Source organism: Cryptomeria japonica, unplaced genomic scaffold, assembly GCF_030272615.1.
Source record: "Cryptomeria japonica unplaced genomic scaffold, Sugi_1.0 HiC_scaffold_1060, whole genome shotgun sequence".
Taxonomy (NCBI): domain Eukaryota; kingdom Viridiplantae; phylum Streptophyta; class Pinopsida; order Cupressales; family Cupressaceae; genus Cryptomeria; species Cryptomeria japonica.
Genome location: NW_026729705.1, coordinates 5,001 through 12,927, shown reverse-complemented (window position 1 = coordinate 12,927; position 7,927 = coordinate 5,001). Strand labels below are relative to the sequence as shown.

Genomic DNA, 7,927 nt, shown 5'->3' with positions numbered 1-7,927 from the left:
AACTTCCGAACTCGACTAAAAAGACCGCACCAGCGCCTTGGTGTGCACCTTGCAACGCACAGTGTCAACATTCGCCTTCCTGCACATGGCAGGTCATCGGACCCAAATTCCGACCTCATGAGCATACCTACTAATCGAATCGGTCATCGGACCCAACTTCCGACTTCATCCATACCGTAGGGTCTTTGAGGTTGGCGCGGTGCGCTCAACCTGGGGAGTCGACCCATCGAAGCATACACCTCCCCTATATAAGCTATTTGTCCGATTCCGACACCTGTGTAGTTTGCACCTCCGCTCAGGACATCGACCCCAACTTCCGAACTCGCCTGCAACGACCGAACCAGCGCCTTGGTGCGCACCAAAAGTGCGCACTTTTGGAGGGCACTTTTGTGCGCTCCAAAGGTGCGCACTTTTGGAGGGCACTTTTCTGCGCTCCAAAGGTGCGCACTTTTGGAGGGCACTTTTTGGAGGGCACTTTTCTGCGCTCCAAAGGTGCGCACTTTTGGAGGGCACTTTTTGGAGGGCACTTTTCTGCGCTCCAAAGGTGCGCACTTTTGGAGGGCACTTTTTGGAGGGCACTTTTCTGCGCTCCAAAGGTGCGCACTTTTGGAGGGCACTTTTTGGAGGGCACTTTTCTGCGCTCCAAAGGTGCGCACTTTTGGAGGGCACTTTTTGGAGGGCACTTTTCTGCGCTCCAAAGGTGCGCACTTTTGGAGGGCACTTTTTGGAGGGCACTTTTCTGCGCTCCAAAGGTGCGCACTTTTGGAGGGCACTTTTTGGAGGGCACTTTTCTGCGCTCCAAAGGTGCGCACTTTTGGAGGGCACTTTTTGGAGGGCACTTTTCTGCGCTCCAAAGGTGCGCACTTTTGGAGGGCACTTTTGTGCACTCCAAAGGTGCGCACTTTTGGAGGGCACTTTTCCTGTGCTCCAAAGGTGCACACCTAGGTGAGCACCTTCGACCACACCTTGTAGCACACCAAACTCTGACTTTCGACTTCATCCGCAATGCAGGGTCTTTGAGGTTGGCGCAATGCGCACAACCAGGGGAGTCGACCCATCAAACCCAACACCTCCCCTATATAAGCTATTTGTCTGATTCTCATACATGCGTAGCCTGCAGGAGCAATTAGGACATCGACCCCAACTTTCGGCTTCTAAACGAAAACAAGGTCTTTGAGGTTGGTGTAATGCGAACAACTAGGGGAGTCAACCCATCAAACCCAACACCTCCCCTATATAAGCTATTTGTCTGATTCTCATACATGTGTAGTCTACAGGAGCAATTAGGACATCGACCCCAACTTTTGACTTCTTAACGAAAACAAGGTCTTTGAGGTTGACGTAATGCGCACAACCAGGGGAGTCGACCCATCAAACCCAACACCTCCCCTATATAAGCTATTTGTCCGATTCTCATACATGTGTAGCCTGCAGGAGCCATTAGGACATTGACCCCAACTTTTGACTTCTTAACGAAAACAAGGTCTTTGAGGTTGGCGTAATGCGCACAACCAAGGGAGTTGACCCATCAAACCCAACACCTCCCCTATATAAGCTATTTGTCTGATTCTCATACATGTGTAGCCTGCAACAACGATTAGGACATCCACCCCAACTTCTGAATTCGTCTGCGTTGACCGCACCAAAGGTGCACGCCTTGGTGCTCACCAAAATCCGACTTCCGACTTCTTCTGCTATGCGGGGTCTTTGAGGTTGGCGCAGTGCGCACAACCAGGGGAGTCAACCCACCGAATGCAACACCTCCCCTATATAAGCTATTTGTCTGATTCTCATACATGCGTAGACTGCAGCAATGATTAGGACATCCACCCCAACTTTTGACTTCTTAAACAAGACAGGGTCTTTGAAGTTGGTGCAGTGCACACAACCAGGGGAGTCGACCCATCAAACGCAACACCTCCCCTATATAAAGCTATTTGTCCGATTCTCATACGTGTAGTCTGCAGCAGCGATTAGGACATCGACCCCAACTTCCGAATTCGTTTGCATTGACCGCACCAAAGGTGCACGCCTTGGTGTGCACCCTGGAGTGCACTTTGGTGCTCACCTCGGTGCACACTTTGGTGTGCACCTCGGTGTGCACCAAAGGTGCGCACCTTGGAGCGCACCAAAGGTGTACACTTTGGAGCGCACCACATAGGGTCTTTGAGAGGTTGGCGCAGTGCGCACACCAAGGTGGGTGTTGAGGTGCGTGCCGAGGTGGGTGGGTGCTAGGGTGCGCTCCATGGTGGGTGCCAGGGTGGGTGCGTGCTAGGGTGGATTCCAAAGAGGGTCATAGGGTGGGTGCCAAGGTGGGTTGGTGATATAGTGGGTTCAAAGGTGGGTACTAGGGTGGGTTCCAAGGTGGGTCACAAGTTGGGTGCCAGGATGCGTGGGTGTTAGGTTGGGTGCCAAGGTGGGCTCCTGCGTGGGTGGGTGCTAGGGTGGGTTTCAAGGTGGACGCGAGGGCGGGTGCCAAGGTGGGTAACAAGTTGGGTGTTAGGATGGGTGAGTGCTAGAGTGGGTGCCAAGGTGGGTGGGTGCTAAGGTGGATGCCAAGGTGGTTCACAGGGTGGGTGGGTTCTAGGGTGAGTTCCAAGGTGGGTCACAGGTTCAGTGCTAGGGTGGGTGTCAAGGCGGGTGTCGAGGTGCCTGGGTGCTAGGGTGTGGATGCCAATGTGGGTCATAGGGTGGGTACTAGGGTGGGCTGCAATGTGGGTGCCAAGGTGGGTAACATGCTCGGTGGGTTCTAAATTGGGTGCCAGGGTGGGTGTGCACCCACCTTGCCCGAGGTGGGTGCCAAGGTGCCAGTGTGGGTGGGTGCTAAGGTGGATGCCAAGGTGGGTGAGAAGGTGGGTGATAGGTTGAGTGGTAGGATGGGTGGGTGCCAAGATGGGTCACAGGGTGGGTGCAAGGGTGGGTAGGTGCTAGGGTTGGTGTCAGGGTGGGTGGGTGCTAGGTTGGGTTCCAAGGTGGGTGCGAGGGTGAGTGTCAAGGTGGGTCACAGGTTAGGTGCTAGGATGGGTGAGTGCTAGGGTGCAAAGGTGCCAGGGTGGGTGCTAGGATGGGTCGATGCTAGGGTGAGTGGCAAGGTGGGTCCACAAGTGTCAAGGTGGGTGCCGAGGTGGGTGCCAAGTCGGCGACTGCTATGGTGGATGCCAAGGTGGGTCACGGGGTGGGTGCCAAGTTGCTAGGTTGGGTTCCAAGGTGGGTGCCAACGTGGGTGCTAGGGTGCGTGGGTTAAAGGGTGTGTCACAACGTGGGTGCCAGGATGGGTGCGCACCCACACTGGCCAAGACGGGTGCGGGTGCAAGGTTGGGTTCCAAGCCCGGTCACAGGCTGGGTGCTAGGATGGGTGGGTGCCAAGGTGGGCACCAGGGTGGGTGCACCCACCCTGGCCAAGGTGGGTCACGGGGTGGGTCCTAGGGTGGGTAACGGGGTGGGTACTAAGGTGCGTGCCAAGGTGGGTCATAGGGTGGGTGCCAAGGTGGGCACCAGGGTGGGTGTGCACCAACCCTAGCCAGGGTAGGTCACGGGGTGGTTGTCGGGGTGGGCGTCAAGGAGCCAAGGTGGGTGGCAAGTAGCCAAGTTGCGTGCCAAGGTGGGTGTCGGGGTGGGTGCCAAGGATCCAAGGTGGGTGCCAAGGAACCAAGGTGGGTGTCTGGGTGGGTGCCGAGGTGGGAGCCAGGGTGGGTCCCAAGGTGAGTGCAAAGGTGGGTGCCAGGGTCAAGGTGAGTGCCAATGTGGGTTCCAAGGTGCCAGGGTCAGGGTGAGTGCCAATGTGGGTTCAAAGGTGCTAAGTTGGGTGCGAGGTTGGGTGCGAGGGTGGGTGGGTGCCAAGGTGTGCTAGGTGGAAGCCCGGGTGGGTCGGCATCCCATGGGTGTCGAGTTGGGTGCCTGATGGGTGCTTCTTGTCAAGTTTTAGTCGTCGGGACTCATTTCGAGCCTTAGAGGTCGTTTCTTGTCCGGTTGCCCTGTCTTCGACCTGGGAACCCAATTTTGGTCCTCGGGTCCCATTTTTTTTTGTCTCGCATCCCACTTTTGGCCTGTGGCCTTTTCGGGGTCGATTCTCGTTTTGGGCATCAGAGCATGTTTCTTCTCCTAAAACCCAATATTTGTTTATTAAGTCTCGGAACACATTTTTGTTCTCGTGGACCCATCATGGGTCTTGGAACGCATTTGTGGTCCTTGGGTCCCATTTTGCATCCCGAAACTTGTGTTTTGGTGCTTGATCCCTATTTTGGGTGCCCACCTTGCACCAAGTGCGCACCCGGGGCAAACCGAGCGCCTTGGTGCACCGGGGCAAGATCGAGCGTGCACCCGAGGCGCCCCGAACATGCACCAAGGTGCACTCGGCCCACATGTGAGCGCAGGTCGTTGCGCCCGAGGTGGTGTGTGGGCACCGCGTTGCAGACGGGACACTGCACGCACACGACGCCCCCTCCAGGTGCACGCACGTAGGCCGGGCCGGGTGCACACCCGACGCCCTAGCAAGGTGCGCGCACCCGGGCAGGGCTCACACTTGGCGAACGGGGCGCACTTCGCGAGGGAGGGTGTGCACCTCGACGGGGGTGGGTGGCCGGGGTGGATTCGCACGTGGGTCGCGGTTTGCTAAGTACACACTGCGACAAGCTCATAACGGGTGCGATCATACCAGCGTTAGTGCACCGGATCCCATCAGAACTCCGCAGTTAAGCGCGCTTGGGCCGGAGTAGTACTGGGATGGGTGACCTCCCGGGAAGTCCCGGTGTTGCACCCTTTTTTAGTTTTTCGCCGGGCGTCGCAATGCTATTTGAATAAACCTTTTGCCCGTTTGCGTTCTCGTCGGGGCCGGGCCGGGCCGGGGTGCGCTGCCCGCACTACCGCGCGCGCGGGGGCGACACCGAGCGCGCACCCGAGGCGCCCCGAGCACACAGGCCACGGTGCAACCCGGGCGTTGTGCGCGCACCCCGGTGCGCCCGAGGTGCTGCGCGCGCACCCAGGTGAAATCGGTGTGCACCTCGGCCAGTGCGCGCTCGGTCGAGTCGCGCACGTTGGCCAAGGTGCACGGTGATGTTTCTTACTCTAAGGTTCCGCACCAGACGCCCGGGACAGGTGAGCGAAGCTGGGCGGGGCCGGGTGCGCGGCCGGGGCAGGTGCACGCAGCTGGAGAGAGCTTTGGAGCACACTTCGGAGCGCACCAATGATGCGCTCCATTCAAAAGTTTCCTGAAAAGGCAAAAAAAGTTGAGATTATAGAATTTCCCACTTGAGAGATTGTAAAAAAAAAAAATTTAAAATGAAGGAAACGCGGGTGCCAAGGTGTGCGCAGCCCAGCCAAGGTGTGCGCACCAAGGCGCCCACCCTGGCGAAGGTGCACGCAAGGTGCGCACCCGAGGCAAACCGGACAATTAACCCAACTTTCGACTTCGCGCGCACCTTGGAGCGCACTTCGGAGCGCTCCTTGGTGCGCACCAATCTTGGGCACCTCGGAGTGCACCATGGCGCCCACCAAGGTGCGCACCCGGGGCAAACCGAGCTCCGACTTCGTGCGCACCTTGGAGCGCACGAAAGGTGCGCACCATGGCGCCCACCAAGGTGCGCAGCCCAGCCAAGGCGTGCGCATCAAGGTGCGCACCCTGGCGAAGGTGCGCACCCGGGGCAAACCGAGCTCCGACTTCGTGCGCACCTTGGAGCGCACAAAAGGTGCGCAACCCAGCCAAGGTGTGCGCACCCCGGTCAAACCGAGCTCCGAATCGTGCGCACCAGAGGTGCACGCCATCGTGCGCACCTTGGAGCACACTTCGGAGCCCTCCTTGGTGCGCGCCGATGTTGCGCACCTCGGAGCGCACCCGGGGAAAACAATGCAATTAACCCGACTTTCGACTTCGTGGGCACCTCGGAGCGCTCTCGGGTTCGCACCTCGGAGCACACCGAGGTGCGCACCTTTGATGCGCTGCCTTCACCAATTTCCAGAAAAGGCAAGAAAACATTGAGAAGGTGTGCGCACCGAGGTGCCCACCCTGGCGAAGGTGCACGCGAGGTGCGCACCCGGGGCAAACCGGGCTCCGACTTCGTGCACGCCGCACCTTGGAGCACACTTCGGAGCGCTCCTTGGTGCGCACCAGGGCGCGCAACCCAGCCGAGGTGCCCACCCCGGCGAAGGTGCACGCGAGGTGCGCACCCGGGGCAAACCGGGCTCCGACTTCGTGCACGCCATGGTGCCCACCGCGGCGAAGGTGCACGCGAGGTGCGCACCCGGGGCAAACCGGGCTCCGACTTCGTGCACGCCGCACCTTGGAGCACACTTCGGAGCGCTCCTTGGTGCGCACCATGGTGCCCACCAGGGCGCGCAACCCCGCCGAAGGTGCACGCGAGGTGCGCACCCGGGGCAAACCGGGCTCCGACTTCGTGCACGCCGCACCTTGGAGCACACTTCGGAGCGCTCCTTGGTGCGCACCATGGTGCCCACCAGGGCGCGCAACCCCGCCGAAGGTGCACGCGAGGTGCGCACCCGGGGCAAACCGGGCTCCGACTTCGTGCACGCCATGGTGCGCACCGCGGCGAAGGTGCGCACCCGGGGCAAACCGGGCTCCGACTTCGTGCACGCCGCACCTTGGAGCACACTTCGGAGCGCTCCTTGGTGCGCACCAGGGCGCGCAACCCAGCCGAGGTGCCCACCCCGGCGAAGGTGCACGCGAGGTGCGTACCCGGGGCAAACCGGGCTCCGACTTCGTGCACGCCGCACCTTGGAGCACACTTCGGAGCGCTCCTTGGTGCGCACCATGGTGCCCACCAGGCCGCGCAACCCAGCCAAGGTGTGCGCACCAAGGTGCACGCGAGGTGCGCACCCGGGGCAAACCGGGGTCCGACTTCGTGCACGCCGCACCTTGGAGCACACATCGGGGCGCTCCCGGGTTCGCACCGGCGTTGCGCACCGTGGTGGGCACCTCGGAGCACACCAAGGTGGGCAGCGAGGTGCGCACCTTTGATGCGATGCCTTCACTAATTTCCATAAAAGGCAAAAAAAAAACGAGATTTTAAAATTTCCGTTTTGAAAGATAGTGAGAAAAAGGGAATGCTGGTGCCATCTTGAGCCCGCCCTGGTGCGCAGCCCAGCCAAGGTGTGCGCACCAAGGTGCCCACCCTGGCGAAGGTGCGCGCCCGGGCAATTAACCCAACTTCCAACTTCGCGCGCGCCAGGGTGGGAGCGCACCCAACAACCGGGCCTGGGAAGAGCCAATGCGAGAAACCCCACCAAACGCTCTGACAAAAAAAGAGGGGGCGCTCCAGTAACCCCGCTTCGGAGCGCACCCTGGGCAAACCCAGCCAAGGTGCCCACCCCGGCCAAGGTGCAGGCGAGGTGCGCACCCGGGGCAAACCGGGCTCCGACAACGTGCACGCCGCACCTTGGAGCACACTTCGTAGCGCTCCCGGGTGCGCACCTCAGAGCACACCAAGGTGGGCAGCGAGGTGCGCACCTTTGATGCGCTGCCTTCACTAATTTCCAGAAAAGGCAAAAAAAAAAGGAGATTTTAAAATTTCCGTTTTGAAAGATAGTGAAAAAAACGGAACGCGCGTGCCATCTTGAGCCCGCCCTGGTGCGCAGCCCAGGTAAGGTGCCCACCCTGGCAAAGGTGCGCACCCGGGCAATTAACCCTACTTCCGACTTCGTGCGCGCCAGGGTGGCAACCGGGCCTCGGAAGAGCCAATGCGAGAAACCCCACCAAACGCTCCGACAAAAAAAGAGGCGGCGCTCCAATAACCCCGCTTCGGAGCGCAGCCGGGGCAAACCCAGCCAAGGTGCCCACCCCGACGAAGGTGCACGCGAGGTGCGCACCCGGGGCAAACCGGGCTCCGACAACGTGCACGCAGCACCTTGGAGCACACTTCGAAGCACTCCCGGGTGCCCACCGGCGTTGCGCACCGTGGTGGGCAGCGAGGTGCGC

At 60.0% G+C, this 7,927-nt stretch overlaps 1 non-coding gene across 1 annotated transcript; it reads left to right on the top strand.

Moving 5' to 3' along the window:
* The first annotated feature begins 4,640 nt into the window (after positions 1 to 4,640).
* LOC131873107 (5S ribosomal RNA) lies at positions 4,641 to 4,759 on the top strand. Its single transcript, XR_009371143.1, has one exon. It is a non-coding gene; the product is annotated as a 5S ribosomal RNA (ribosomal RNA).
* Positions 4,760 to 7,927: the final 3,168 nt, after the last annotated feature.